Source organism: Pleurodeles waltl, chromosome 1_2 (assembly GCF_031143425.1).
Source record: "Pleurodeles waltl isolate 20211129_DDA chromosome 1_2, aPleWal1.hap1.20221129, whole genome shotgun sequence".
NCBI classification, from domain to species: domain Eukaryota; kingdom Metazoa; phylum Chordata; class Amphibia; order Caudata; family Salamandridae; genus Pleurodeles; species Pleurodeles waltl.
The window spans coordinates 390,534,931-390,551,443 of record NC_090437.1 but is presented as its reverse complement, the minus strand read 5'-3'; positions in this window follow the sequence as shown (position 1 = coordinate 390,551,443).

Sequence of the window (16,513 nt, the reverse complement as noted above, 5' to 3'; positions counted from 1 at the left end):
AGTGTGGGGAGGGCCGGTGCTGGGTCATGGGAGGTGGGAGGAGGAGAGAATGCACCTAAGTGCACAAGTGCACTTAGGTTTCTCCAGGCCGACTGTCGTCGCCCCCTTGGCCAAAAGCCAGTAGATTAAAATAAAACAATAGTTTAATATTGTTTTATTTTTAATCTGCTGGCTCAGCCAGCAGTGCAGGGAGGAGGGGCTGGGTCATGGGAGGTGGACGGGAGGAGGGGGAGAGAGTGCACCTAGGTGCCCATGTGTGTTTGTCCGGCCGTTTTAGGCAGTCCAAACACACATGCACATTTATGCTTCACCAGCCCAGCTGTACTCACAGCCGGGCTGAAGAAACTGCACAGACTCCAGGGTTGTGTCTGAGTGGCAGTCCAAGCTGCTCAGACAAATTCTGACACTGCTTTCATGCTAGGTTTTGCATGAAAGCAGCACCAGGATTGCTGGGGAGCCTATGCTGGTATCCCAGTGAATGCTGGTACATCAGAAAAGGAGCGCGAGGCAGCAAGCTGCGGCAACAAAAAAGGTAAGTGTTTTTTTTTTTTAAGTTGTTTCCCCTGTCCCTGTCGTCACCCCTTCCTCCCAATCCCCCCACCCCCACCCTCTTATGACATTTGGAGCAGCGACCGCTGGGTCTAAAGTCAGTAGTTTTTACTATAACGCCCCATCCTCTGTTTTTTTCACCCTTAAGCCATTATGTCAGCAGTCACTATAAAATAAAAACATTACATCAGCAACAAACATTTACTGAAGCTGGTGGGTAAAGCATTCAGGCTGGCCTAAATTGTTTGAAGCAAGACAACTGGTTTGGTACTAGTCAGGTAGTTTTGTCCAGCTCGTATGAATTGAATTAATTGCTAAATGAATTAATGTTTTTTTTAAATCTAAAAATCAGTTCTTCAAATAATACCACTCACCCTTTTCTCAGAGTGGATAGTTTAGGGCAGTGATACTCAAAGTGCGGCCCTGGATCCACCTGCGGCCCTCCTACCCTTCACCTGTGGCCCCCGTATTAAAGCAGCACTGGCAGCTGTTTACTTCAGAGAGCACTAACACTTAGAACTATGTTAAATAAAGGAGGAGGCTTTAATTTACAATCTAATTGGACTAAAGGAAAAGAAGAAAATAAAGTGTCCTGCACTATTTAACCACCCATAATCCGCACTCCCATCCTGATAGCATCAATGCGGTCCTCGGGCTCACTTCAGACCATCATTTGTGGCCCCTGGGAAAATGTTTTTGAGTATATATGGTTTAGAGGGTGGATTTTTAGTCATGTTTGGCTTGGAGTCCATTGAGCTTGGCATATGCTGATAAATATTTGTAGAAACCCGGTTCAGCTTTCCTTTCCCTGTGCAAACATTGCGGGGACAGAGAGAAGGGCAAGTTGCACTTCGAGCTGTTTACTATTGCCTCTGTTGACTTTTTACACATTCTTTGGCTGTATTCTGAAAAATCATTATTTTTAGTCTGGTTAGATGACTAGCTAATTGTAAACAATACACATACCCATTCCTCCCTCCGCTATGAAGGTTGAAATCCAATCTTCCTTACTTTGCCTTACAGTAATTTCTCTAAAATATTTTAAATCCTGACGTTAGTCGTTATCGTATTGTTATGCACTTCTTTTGGGTGACGCTATTCTGTTTTTGGACGTTTTAAAATAGTTACACGTATGTCTGTATTTTTAGGTACACTTTCCACAATACTCGTCGTCGCATGTTACGCAACACATATGATTCAGCAATGTTGTAAAGGGAAAGAATTTGCTTTTCATCCTGTTTGTAGCATGTCCTGGTGACACATGCACAACAGTCCCACTTGCGGTAGAAGGGTAAGAAGTGACTTCTGCCTGGAGTGTAACTTTGACACACACTTTCACAGGCATCACTTAGTCAGAAAACCATTTGCAGTGAGTGATCTAATACTTGTACAATTACATGACCCTAAGTAGTAACGATGTCAGTGGGCGATGTGAAAATTCAAAAATCACAGCTCCATCTGGAATTTCAAGCTTGTTTTTAGAGGTTGGGTGAGTGCATGCATCAAGGAATAATTTTGTATTGTTTATAGTTGTTTTCTCTAACAAGTGGGTGTGCTGTCGAGTCAATGTCGTTTTCTGCAAAGTAACACATGGTCACCGACTGGATATGATAAATGTGTTGCTTAAGCTGGAATGACAGCATATGCGTTTTCTTGGTCGTACACTGCAATCTTTTCACAAATGTTTGCAAGACAGAGCTCCTATGTGAAAGAAGAACATATATAGTGAATCACGACTCTCTAGTGAACAGCATGTTGAGTTGCCAAACTTCCACCCCCCCGTATGAATGTATTTAACCACTTTGCACAACTTTTCTGTGAATTACTATATATACCAATCAATCAAATAGTCTCTATTAGGTTATATTGTAACCAAAAAAGCACATACAAAGCACTATAAAACTTTTCATAAATAGCGTGAAAAGCTGTTGAAATACAATCTACAAAAATTAATAAAGAGATTAGATAGAATAATTTAAAACAACCATCAGATTACACAATTTAAGAGAGCAAAAGCCAACAACACTATTAACCAAGCATGGAATTCAATTCAGGTCTTAAAAAGCAACACCATTTCAAAATAATATGATCGTCTGATAATAGCGGGAAAAACATCAGGGCCAATCGCACTAGCCTAAAGTTAAGGGACTTCAATAAAGTCTTAATAAACATTTTCCTAGGATCAGTATAGTAACTACAGAACAACATAAATTGAGGGGGTTCAAGTGGAGACTGGCAGGGGCAGCCACAGGCACCCAGGGAGCCGGGGGCGGGAGGGTCGAGCCCCTCGGTAAGGCTAGAAGATGATGTATCATGTCGAATCTAAATCTAGAAAATATACATCTGTCCTTGTCACTCATCACTCTGACCAGATATGGTTCCATAGACCGTATGGTTTTTAACAGCATATGCCCCTTTACAGTAGGTATCAATAGAGCAGTATTTTCTCTGTATAGTAACTTACATTCTAAAAATGTATCCCTCACCCATTTTTACCTCCACAGTGCTCATGGATGGAGGGCTACAGAATAGTTCCTCCCTACCTGGGCTACTTAAACACCCTTGATAAATGCAATCCATGGAATTTTAGTGGCATGATCTAGGGATAAACAATCCTTCAGGATCAGTTTATTCAGATGGGATTCCCCTCTCGTGCACACCCTGATCCAGAATATCAGTGGCATAAGAGCCATGTTATAACCTATCTGCTGGACTCCTAATTCATCATGCACAAATAGTGCCGATGTGCTATGGGAAATCTTCAACACCCACTTTAAAAATACATTTTCCATGGACTGAATACTATCAGCTCTGGTGTATCCTCACACCTCTCTGCCATGTAGGACCTTGGAGGCACACTTGGCCTGATACACCTTAATAAAGGTGCTGGGCAGGCAAGACTCTAATCTTTGAGTGAATCTATGGCAGTTGCCTTAATGAGCTCCATTTTCTCCTTTACAACCAGGGGCTTCCAGTTTCTATGACAATCAAACAGAACCCAGAGATATGAAAAAACAAAGACTTTGTCTAGTGTATGTGAGCCGACCTCGAATGTTTTGATCTAGTACTTCTCGGGCCCACAACCATCACACAAGATTTAGTAAAATTGACCACAAGATCCAAGCTAGCAATTAAATCTACAAACTTGTCTAGTAACAACTGTAGGTCTACTGCGGCCCTTGGTATCAGGACCCCATCATCTGCATACAGCAGAACTGGTAGCGATCTCAGCCCCTTCCTTGGCCAGTCGGCTCCAACATGCATGAGGCTTTCTCCAGCCCATAAACAAAAGTGTAAACGCAAAGGGAGCATAAATACATCCCTAACGCACCCATCTGCTTATGCCGAAGGTCCAAGTGCAAGCCCTCCCCTGAAAATATGAGAACAGAAGTTGTTGTATGGCCATGTAGATCACTCAACAAATTGACAGTATTAGGATCCACCCCTAAAGCAAGTAGCAAACACCAGAGTTTTCTGCAATTTACCCTGTTGCAGATGTTAAGTCCATGAAGGCAAGATGGGTAGATTCGTACTTAACAACAGTATACTTATTAATTATCAAATACAGATTAAGGCATTGGTCTGTTGTTGATCTGCCCTGCCTAAAGTCGTATTGGACATTGGAAATTATGCTGTGCTTATCTGCCCACCCAATCAGCCTGTCAAGCACCACCCTGCCCATAGCCTTTACCACTGCATGGATCAGGGAAATAGGCTGGTGACAATGAGGGTTGCTTTTGTCCCCCTTCTTAAAAATGGGAACAATTATAGTAGTAGCCCTCGGTGCCCCACATTCACCACAGCATTTAGAACCATTGTCAAGAAGGGGGGCCAGAGCTCAATATAAATCTGAAACAAATCCAGTCGGAACCCATCATGCCCTGCAGCCTTATTGCATGATACAGCCCAAATACCCTTGGGCATCTCCTCCAGGGTGAAAACAATATTTGGTCTTCCTCTAAAAGGTACTTCCAGAGAAGCATCTACTCCTGCTGGCTCGCCATTGTAGATCCCCTCAAAATGCACCACCTACTGGTCCTCAGTTATGTGATGGCATACAGTGGGATCATTATCACTGATAATACGGGCAATTTAACACCTGCTAAAACAGAGCACTATCTCCCACTTCAGAGGCATGGGTTAAATCGTCCCAGACTCTCTGTTTCAGCCTGGCCCTACATTTAGCAAATTCCATTTTATAGTCCGTACGACAAGCAATAACAAATTCCTTGTCTCTAGGAGCCATCTTTAAAGCTTCTTTCAATTTCGATTGTGATTGATGCATTTGCTATCAAACCATTTAGTCTCATGCACCTGACCTGCCTTAGAGGGACCGCCAATAAACCAGACATAGGCGGTCATTCTGACCGCGGCGGGCGGCGGTAGCCGTCCGCCATGCGGTCACTGCCATTTGGCCGCTCCGCGGTCAAAAGACAGCGGAGGCCATTCTGGCTTTCCCGCTGGGCGGGCGGGCGCCCGCCAAAGGAGCACCCGCCGGCCCAGCGGGAAAGGCCCTGCAACACAGAGGCCGGCTCCAAATGGAGCCGGCAGTGTTGCAGGGGTGCGACGGGTGCAGTTGCACCCGTCGCGATTTTCACTGTCTGCTATGCAGACAGTGAAAATCATGCTGGGGCCCTGTTAGGGGGCCCCTACACTGCCCATGCCAGTGGCCCCACGACACCCGTTCCCGCCATCCTGTTCCTGGCGGTCAAAACCGCCAGAAACAGGCTGGCGGGAAGGGGGTCGGAATCCCCATGGCGGCGCTGCTTGCAGCGCCGCCATGGAGGTTCAGCCCTGCCAGGGGTATTCCGGCGGGAAACCGCCGGATCCCCTTTTCTGACCGCGGCTTTACCGCCGCGGTCAGAATGGGCAATGAAGCACCGCCAGCCTGTTGGCGGTGCTTCTGTTGCCCGCGGCCCTGGCGGTTTAGGACCGCCAGGGTCAGAATGAGGGCCATATTCTTTAATTGACCTTCAAAGGCACTTAAAATTGACCCACTCGGAGAACTGAGATCCAGACACATAAGAATATAATGTCTACACTCTGAGAAACGCATATACCATTTGAATTGATTGTTACTGTAGCATTACTGTGCCATTTTCTACTGCTTCACAGAGTACCTTATGTATTATTCCAGGTATCAAATTGGTTAAACAGACATGCACTGTATGGTGGTGCATCATTTGATGGTGCTATTATAATTGACATTACAGGATATCAAGGGGCATATTTATACTCTGTTTGCCCCGAATGTGCGTCAAACATTTTGATGCATATTCAGCGCGAACCGTGCACCATATTTAGACTTTTGACGCCCGAGCCCGCAAACACCAAAATTCTGCTGTGTGCATCATTGTCTGGATGCGGGAAACCGCCTTCCGTTAATGACATGCAAGGTAGGAGTTCCCGCCCTAAAAATGACTTTAAGACCTGTGCGCCTTATTTATACTCCCGCGTCATTTTGACGCACAGGAGGAGGCGGGCCTTAAAAAACTGGCGCCCAGCCTGATTTGCGCCGTTTTTTAACGCCTGGGTGAGGGCAGGCGTTAAGGGACCTGTGGGCTCACTTCCATGGTCTTAGACAATGGAAGCAGTCCAGAGGTGCCCTTCCCTGCCCCAAGGGACAACCCTTGCCACCCTCGCCCACCCCTGGAGGACACCCATGGATGGGGGGACCCATCCCAGGTAACTACAGGTAAGTTCAGGTAAGTATTTATTTATTTTTTAAGTGGCATGGGGGGCCTAACTTGGGTCCCCTACATTCCACTCAGAAGTCCCCTGGGCATGGCCACTGGGCAAGGGGGCATGACTCCTGTCTTAGCTAAGACAGGAGTAATTTCAATGGGGGTTGTGTGCCAAAAAATGGCGCAAGTCTGGTTTGAGCCATGATTTTTGATTCAAACCTGACTTGCACCATTTTGTGATGCACAACCCCCATTTTCCCCTACGCCGTCTAACATCAATCCTTAAATAGGGCACCTACATGGTGCGTAGGAATGGCGTTAGCTGGCGGTAACATTTTTGAGGCAAGCCAGCGCTGGTTTGAGTCAAAAAGTATAAATATGGGCCCAAATTTGATATCTAGGCCTTACAGGAAAATGCTCTGAAAATATGGGTCACCGTTGTTAGGAGGTGATGAAAAATGTTTTGTGGTGGATCGCGAATATCCTTACCTAATGCCTGCAAGCCTGTCTCAACCAAAATATAGCTTACTGTCTTAAAGAGTGCAGCTGTTTCATAAAGCTTAATCGCTTTACCGAATTATTGAACTTTATTTCAGCAATTATCATAAAAGCAGGCATAACAATAAGTTAAAACATTAAATCAATAGATTAATAAAAATGATAAACTCATGGAATATAAAATAGTTGAAAAAAGAGACATAAGAATAGGAACTAGCAGCATATGAGGATTACATCACAGCAATTGGAAATATGAGGCAAAGTTCATTTCAGAAGACCTAGACATAATTTGCACTATAGCATGCGCTACAGGTCTGTATTCAAAAGCAGCATACCATTTTTAAAACAACAGAAAACTACAAGATAAAAAACAAAAAGACACCGGTTCTGTATACTAAGCATTAAGCAGCAACAGAGAAAGCCTTTTCTGTCTATGACTCCACGTGTATATGAGGAAAAGAGAGACAGCAAATACAGTTGGTTGAGCAGTGTCTGCCTTAAGTATCCTGATTGCAACTTTAAAGTCCCTAATGCTCAGATTCTTGCACAGCAGCATGATCCACTTCCTCCTATATGCTTGATATTGAGGACAAAAATGCAGAACATGGTCTACAGTGTCCTTGCCTCAGGGCAAAAAGGGCAGCTCATGTCAGCCTCATCGTGGGTGCATTGCCACTTCGCAGTCAATGATCGAAGCGGAAGTGTCCCAACCCGGAACTTGATGTAAAGAAATCTGGCAACTGGGGGCTCAATTGTACCCATGTACTCTTTCAGACAATAGGGTCCATATTTATACTTTTTTAGCTCTGCATTTGCACTGCTTTTTGACACAAAGACGACACAAACGTACAAAATACAATTGTATTTTGCAAGTTTGCGCCGCTTTTGCATCAAAAAATGATGCAAATGCTGTGCTAAAAAATATAAATATGGGCCTATGTGTCTTTAAATACTAGAAAAGCCAAAGTCAGGGTATCTGCCCACCCCAGTCTTATGGACTCTACCATCTACATGTCTCCAGTACAGCTCCTTGAGCATGGACTTGGAAATGCCACACAACGTTTCACAGTGGGTCCACATATTTCTGCACCCAATCTCTTCAAGACTGAGCTTTACCCTGTGGGCAAGAGGTCGAATGCCAAGGCCTAGCTGGAGTAGCACTAGTGTGGTGCTGGCAGGAAGACTGGTGAGTAGTCAGAGAAAACAATTTTCCATCAGTTCATACCATTGACGTTGGACTTTTTCGCTTATGGAGGGTCATCCCCAATCTATTTGCCTCCTGCCTCCTATTTTTTCTGACCTGTTGCTGTTGGCTTTTGAACTCTGAGAATGTTACCACTGCTCACCAGTGCCAAAGTGCATATGCTCTCTGTGTAAATTGTATTGTTGATTGGTTTATCCATGATTGGCATATTTGATTTACTAGTAAGTCCCTAGTAAAGTGCACTGGAGGTGCCCAGAGCCTGTAAATCAAACGCTACTAGTGGGCATGCAGCACTGGTTGTGCCACTCACAATAGTAGCCCTGTAATCATGTCTCAGACCTGCCACTGCAGTGTGCCAGGCCTAAACCTTCCCTTTTCTTACATGTAAGACACCCCTAAGGTAGGCCCTAGGTAGCCCCAAGGGCAGGGTGCAGTGTATGTTTAAGGTAGGACATATTCTAATGTGTTTTATATGTCCTAACAGTGAAATACTGCTAAATTCGGGTTTCACTGTTGCAAGGCCTAGCTCTCTCATAGGTTAACATGGGACTGCCTTTAAATATGATTAAAATGTAGATTCCCTCTGGGAGCGGATAGACATGTGAGTTTGGGGTCTCTGAGCTCACAATTTAAAAATACATCTTTTAGTAAAGTTGATTTTAAGATTGTGTGTTTGAAAATTCCACTTTTAGAAAGTGAGCATTTTCTTGCTTAAACCGTTCTGTGACTCTGCCTGTTTGTGGATCCCCTGTCTGGGTCAGATTGACAGTTGGGCTGTTTGCACCTCTCTCTAGACAGTGACACAAAGGGAGCTGGGGTGTAGCCTGTATATCCTGATGAGCTATCTGTGCTAGGAGGGAGGGGAAGAGTGGTCACTCACACCTGAAAGGGCTGTGCCTGCCCTCAACAAAGCAGTCTCCAACCCCCTGGTGTGTGTCTGGGGCCTGGCCTGGGCAAGGCAGGATTTCACAATCAAGAAAGACTTTTCTTTGAAGTAAGCCTACTTCAAAGGGCAGAATAGATATAGGAAGGGCACCCAAAAGCACAGACTTTAGATCACTTCTGGAAACCAAGAGGAACCTCTGCCTGGAGAAGAGCTGAAGAGCTGAGGAAGAACAGCTGCCCTGCCTGTGACTGTGCTTTGTGGGGCTATCCTGCAGTTGCTGCTTCTGCCTGTGCAAGAGGACAAAGACTGGCCTTTGTGTGCCTTCCTGCTGGTGAAGAACTCTCCAAGGGCTTGCAATTGAGCTCGCCTCTTGTTGTTGAAGTCTCAGGGACAGCAAAGACTTCTCGCTGCCAGCACCTGGAGCCTCTGCTGAGACTCCTGCCCTGCCAAGTGGTGCCCTATCCAGTTCTTGGGGCCTTGAAAGGAGAAGCTGGCAGGCCAAGTTTGAGAAATCCATGCACAGACCGCCATGTGGGGAAAATTTCGATGCAACCTCTGGAAAAACAACGCGCCGCAGGCTTCGCGGCTGAAATCAACGCTCCACCTGCAGCGTGGCTGGGATATCGACGCACACGGCTGGAGAAACAACACGCATCGCTGACCGAGGTTGGTGAGATCTCAACCCACACTGTGTGGTTTTTGGATCACCGTGTGTCAGGATTTTCGATGCAAACATCGCTGGGCTTGTAAAAACGACGCAAAGCCTGCCCGGACCCAAGAGTGCTTGTCCGGATCGATGCATCGCTCTCCTGCAGAGAGAGGAAACGACGCACGCCGACCCGACCGAAAGGGAAATGACGCATGGTCTTGATTGTGAGTGATATTGACGCATCGCAGGCTTCTTTTGACGCACACTCGCCTGTGCGACCCAGATACATTTTCACGCTAACAGTGTTAGCGTTGTGTTTAAAAGAACATGAAGATTGTTTTTGCTTTTTAATTAGTAACTTGACTTGTTTATGTTGGATTTTTGTCGTTTTGGTCTTGTTTTGTTTAGATAAATATTTCATATTGCTCGTGCCAAGCTACCAAGGGGGTGAGCGGGGTTAGCTGAGTGTGATTCTCTTTTACCCTGACTAGAGTGAGGGTCCTTGCATGGACAGGGAGTAGCCTGACTGCCAACCAAAGACCCCATTTCTAACAATTGAAATTATCGTGCCCCCAGAGTTCCCCACCATATAGAAACCCCCGCAACAGCTTGCAAGTTGTACATTTGCAATACAGGTGTTTTCAGGTGGAAGCTACACCCCTTTAAGGCTCTCAAAATTCCACCATTATAATGTTCTAATCTGAGTTTACACTTCTGAATTGGAGGTGACTAACCAAAATGCTCATTGGTAGTAAGACCTAGCTTATTCAAAGGTACAAACCCTCTCCAGTGAAGAGGCATTAAGAACAGGGTGCAATCAAGCCATCTGGCAGGGAGTCAGTACCATATATTTTGTTTCATTAAGGTTGATCTCCAGCCCTCTCCGCTTGCAGAAGACACCAAGCCGGTCTAGCAAATTTTGGATACCCATTAGGGATCTTGAGACCAGTAAGGTGTTGTCCACAAACAGGAGCACCAAGACCTTCCTATTGGCCAGACCATGGCATCATGCTTGCCGTGCTCTACAAAGGTTACCAAGTCATTAATGTATAACAGAAACAAAGTGGAGGCTAAGACATACCCTTGCCTCACCCCCGGGACACAGAAATGGGGTCTGTCAGCTCCCCAGCAGGGCCACACCTAACCTGCATGTAAATGTCCAGATGGAGCCTCCTGAACACATCAGTCAGGTAATTCGGAACCCACATGTTAGTTACAACTACCCACAAGCCCTCCCTAGGGACTAAATCAAAAGTTGACTGAAGGTCGACACAGATGACATAGAGGCGCCCACCCCCACAGAGATTAGTTGTAATTGAAGCACTTGGTCAAGGGTGATTGTCCTAAACCTAAATCCAGATTGGAGAGGAGTCAGCACCCCTGCATCCTCAATCCAAGCCTGGAGCCTGCTTAACAGAATGCGACTGAAGAGCTTCTGTGAGCTATCAATAAGACTGATGGGGTGGTAATTAGATGGGACAGACCTAAGGCCTTTCTTATAGATTGGGACAGTTTCAGCTTTTGCCCAAGTCTGCAGCATGGTAAGCCCATTCACAATGTTATTAAGGGAAAATGAAAATTATGGGCACCAAATCTCCTTTTTGGCTTTAAACAAGCCTCCAGACACATAGCGCTTTCCCTGGTGTGATCCAATCAATTTCCACTGCAACTTCGCTCGCAGAAATAGGTCTGGGACCACAGTCAATTTGGTGGAATGAAGCTGCTTTAGGGGAGACACTAGATGATTGACACTCCTTTCTTCATTCCCCTGGGGTGGCCGGGCCTTCTGCACGCTTAATCCACACCATGCTCTAACTAGCCTACATATTATTAATATAATTGTGAAAGGTATGGATTGTGTGAAGTTATTTCAAAGCTAAATAAACTAATCATCAAACTCTGAAAACAGCTCACATGTTGAACACCCAAAATTACAATCCAGAGATTACAGTGCACATTCAAAATTATTCCATTGATTAGCTGTGCAAGCATTTCTAACTCATTTTGAGAACTTAAAGGCATTTTCCCTACTGAATGAATTCCAATTTGTTTGAAATTTGAACTTTTAGTGACATAGGCCCTCATTACAACCCTGGCGGTTGGCGGAGAAGCGGCGGTCTTACCGCCAACAGGCTGGCGGTAAAGATTTTGGAATTATGACCGTCATCCGCCACTTCTCCGATCAGACCGCCAGGGTGGAGACGACCGTTGGACTGGAGACCTGGGTCTCCAGCCCGGTGGTCGTCACAATACCGCCGGCGGTATCATGACCCAGCTGACCGCCATGGATTTCATGGGGTTAGGAACCGCCATGAAATCCATGGCGGTGAGCACTATCAGTGCCAGGGAATTCCTTCCCTGGCACTGATAGGGGTCTCCCCCACCCCCACCCCGAGTCCTTCCCGACACCCCCCACCACCCCTGCCACCCTCAAAGGTGGCAGGACCCCCCTCCCCACCCCTACCCCCAACATTACATTACACATTCACACCTGACGCGCACGCAGGCACCACCAACACACATACCCGTACACATACCAACAAACATGCCAACAGCCACACACACAGTCATACACACACACCCACATTCAGACATACACGCACACATCCATACAGACAGACACGCACTCATTTCCAAACACACAACAACCCCGCATGCATACACTCACTCACACCCCCCCTCTACATACACACACGCACACCCCCATGCACGCACACAACACACAACACCCCCCCATCCCCCTCCCCTAATGGACGATCACTTACCTGGTCCGTTGATCCTCCGGGAGGGGACGGGATCAATGGGGGCTGCTCCGCCACCAGCACCTCATCAACAGATCACCGCCACGCCGAATCACAGAACGTGATTCGGTGGGCGGTGTTCTGTTGAAGTGGCGGTGGAGGTGGAGCAACCTCCACTACCCCGCCGACAGCCAGTATGGCTGCTGGCGGCTCTCCGTCCGGAAAAGGACGGAGAGCTGCCACCAGTCTTAATGCGCCGAGCGGAAAACCTCTTGCACTGGCGGTCTTCAGCACGGCGGTCCCTCGGCGGTCTTGTAAAAAGACCGCCGAGGTTGTAATGACCCCTATAATGTCATTTAAAATTGTGGTTCTTAATCCCCTCTTTGCATCTAAAATGCTCAGGTGGAAGGGGAGTTGGCCATGGCAGCCACGTCTATTTATCATTCGTCAAACAAGCTTCTTAAGCCTTTTTCTACTATAATGTTGATTTAGCCAAGCACAGTATCGAATATGTGCTGCAAATGGCATTTTAGAATCAGAACTGTCCTATGCCCTTAAAAAGAATCCTTGTTTTATGACAAACTATATAGGGCACACTACTACACGAACGTTCCTGAACACTGAATGATAACACCTCTGTTCTCTTGGAGAATTCTATAATGAAGGATTTGGTTGTGATCAAATCACTTTGATCAAGTTTGTTTTGGCAAATCTCCATTGGCCGATGTTAATCCTTTCTACGGAGGGAAGTTTGGGGAAAGGAAGAGGGGACTTGGACCTCATCTACTCTGTTTTACTTACACCAACACTTGATTTTTAAAACATGTTTTCCTAACATATGCCACTTGTCCCTAGCGCAGCCATTTCCTGTTTATGAACCATACTGTGTCCTGCAAGTTCACTTTATTCTCCAACTTCATGAACTGGGAAGAGGTATTGTGGGACACAACCTTCCCCAGACAGTCAAAATGCCTTGAAAGATATTCGTGCTAGTAACAAAGGCGGTGACGAATCAGCCTGGTTCAATCTTCAGCATGCTGCTATTAGTGTTTAATGAACAATCTATTTCATGACCTATTTTTATCACATATGTATTGCAGATGTTTCAATTTTAATACATCATTTCTAGCTTGGGTGGTTGTCATTATTTCAAGTGGGTGTGAGATTTGATGTAAGTGCCCCAAAAAGCATCTACGATCCATTAGTTTTCAGTTTGTAGCTTGTCAGAACATCTTTTATTACGTGGACCTAATTTGCTGACTGAGGTAGAAAATACCTTTTTATACGAGCACAGTTTAACACAGCTGATCATCTAATGTAGTCTGTTTAGGTGAGAGGGCATACTTCCAGCTTCACATTTTGGTTAGTCAAGAGGATGCTTTATTATATGATTCTTTTCCCAACAAGACAGGGGCAATGGAATAATGGTCCCTGCAAACACTAAAAAGCCTTATTTTATTATTAATGTTCAACACCAACTCATGCAAAAAAGAAACAGTGCAGATGTGTTTAACATTGTGATGTCTGCAAATGCCCAATTTCTTTTAACCATGTGTTAGCATGCATTAAACATTGCCATTCCGCTTCTTCCAAACATGTGCTTTTGTACTCTCAATCCACACCTTCAGGGACTTGCCTATCAATGCAACTCCACACAAAGTCACCCATTAAAATATTGTACTTTCACTACTAAAAAGCCAGACCGATTGGCTTTGACAATGCTTGTTTTGTGCTGTGATGCTGCTGTATTTGACTTGAAATAGCCTAGAATGTGTATGATTTGCAAATATTATAACATAGCAATTCCTTTTTGTCATGTTTCAAAGACAATTCTTTAGAGGGAAAATGTGGTCCAATTACTATTTTATCGGAATTTGGCTAGTTCACTTTGAGCAAATGAAATTCAGTCGGCCTGTGGCTTATCGGAAGTTTCTACACCCCAGGCCAAAACTGCTATCAACAAAACTCAAGCACTCCCTCTCTTTCAATTGAACCAATTTCCTAAGTACTCTCTCGTATGACACCTCCATGTCTGTTTTTACAACCTATTACTTAATGTTGCTGAGCCAGTTCGTCTTCTTTTTACCACCTCTATAAAAGTATTCAATTCTGGTATACTCATAAAAGCTTTGAAACTCAGACAATGTTTGCTGCCTAAGTGCAATGCTACTTCGTTTGTTCAATGTTCTTAGCGGGATATTGTCACAGTGTCACCCATTTATTTCAAAATCCTCAAGTAGCTTTCGGCAAATTTTTGCAGGCCAGAACCTGTTTGGGAAGTTTTGCCCATCTTCCACTCTCAAGTATGCTTCAAGTAATTTTCAAATAATGTTTGCCAAAGTACTGCTATGGTAAGGCCTGGAAATGTTCTTACGTGTATTTCATGCTTTTTTATAATCATTGTTCTGCAATCACCATTTCTTTTTGCCAGTGACAGCTGCCACTGAACGGGTGTGGCAGGGTGGGGAGAGGGTTAAAAAAATACATTAAAAAAACACACTTACTTGCTCCTGTGGGAGACGCATTTGACACTCCTCTGTCCTCGTCCTCTTCCCAGCAGCACACAGGCTCCCACACACCGCTCAGCCAATCACAACGCTGTTGTCACCAGCATGGCATAAGCCTCATGATTAGTGTGAGCGGCCTGCTGCGGCGCTCACACAAGGAGAGGGATCCTGTGCACTTTTTCCTTCTGGCTGTGCAATACAGCCAGGTGGAGAAAGGCAAAGTGCGCATGTCTGTTTGGCCTGCCCAACATGGCCTGTCAAACAGACAGGCACACTTATAGCCCTCATCCAGTCCATCCCACCCTAACCTGGCTCCAAATGAAAAATGACATGATAATGACATCGCGTTATTATTTTATTTTTCCTTTTACTGAATGCAGTGGGGCAACGCTCCTCCAGCTTAGCGGAGGCGCCGCCGCTGCTCTTTGCCATTTGCACCTTTTCTGACTTATGGTGCCAATATATAGGTCCTTTGTTTTGGTTTAATAGAGGCAGCTGCACAAACAAAAGAGTAGACTGTGCTGGGTACGGGACAACATCGCCCCCAAATCCACATTAACTGCAATTTACTGAAAACTTGAGAAAACTACAAGTACCACAATGCAAAGGAAGGCTCCTCGCTATATTGTAAAGTAAAGGACAAGTTACAATAAGTTCAGGAGGTGCATTCAGTGTCTGTATTACTTTAATATAATAGGGTTGTCTAAGCCTTGTGAACATTCACCCTATTTCCTGGCTGGTATTAAACTAAAAGAACAAGCGTCAATATTTTGAGGAGTGTACTGTTCGATCAATACCATCGGCTTGTATCTATTTCTGGTGCTAGCGTTTGTCGTACTTTGGCAAGTCATTCGGATTTTCTCAGTATGAGTGCCCTCAAACTTTGCAAAAAATCTGTGAGTTTCAAAGTATTAGAAAGTCTTGCTTTGGGTTAAAGAGCTCATCAAAGAACATTGTGCAAGATTGCATTAATGAAAGACCAAAGAAAGGACGATTAATCTTTTTTCATATAGGGTATTGTGTGCTCCCTCCCAGAGCTTTTAGACGTTTGCAAAACACCTCCCGGCAAGCCTCATTCCTACCTATCTAAGGCCATAGATGTAAGGTTGGATACTGTCTGAGACTAGTGCCTGTTGAAATGTTCATTACTCCCAAATTGGTGGGTAGGGGGAATTATTGAAAATGTTTCCCTCATATTAAAATGTTTTGCCTCAGGTTGATAAAAACCTTTGTAAATTGCATTATGTATATTTTTGCATGCAGAAACACCTTCACGTGTTAGTAAAAATAAATTCACAAAACGTTTCCAGACGTATTTCTTGGAATTTGTATTTTTTTCCAGCTTCCCAGAAGGCTGCACTCTTAAAAATCTTGGTAAATTAAAAAAAACAAGAAACCTTACTCGAGTAAATATCTAATTTTGATGGAGACTTTGGCCCTGATTTATACTTTTTTAGCGCCGAATTTGCGTCATTTTTTTAAGCAAAAGCATCGCAAACTTACAAAATTCAATTATATCTTGTAAGTTTGCGCCATTTTTCCATCAAAAAATGACGCAAACGCGGCGCTAAAAAAAGTATAAGTCAGGCCCTTTGTTCATAAGTTTTATTACTTTGTTGTATTCCACGTCTGCATCACCCAGAACCTCTTGTGGAGTTATGCATTGAGCTTGACATATGCTGCAAAAAGAGGACCCAGTTGTACTTTAGAAAGTCTCTAATCTGATTAATAAAAGAAACTATATTCTGGCACTTTGGGAGGTCAAATGATAATTTCAAGCCTTTAACTTTTCATG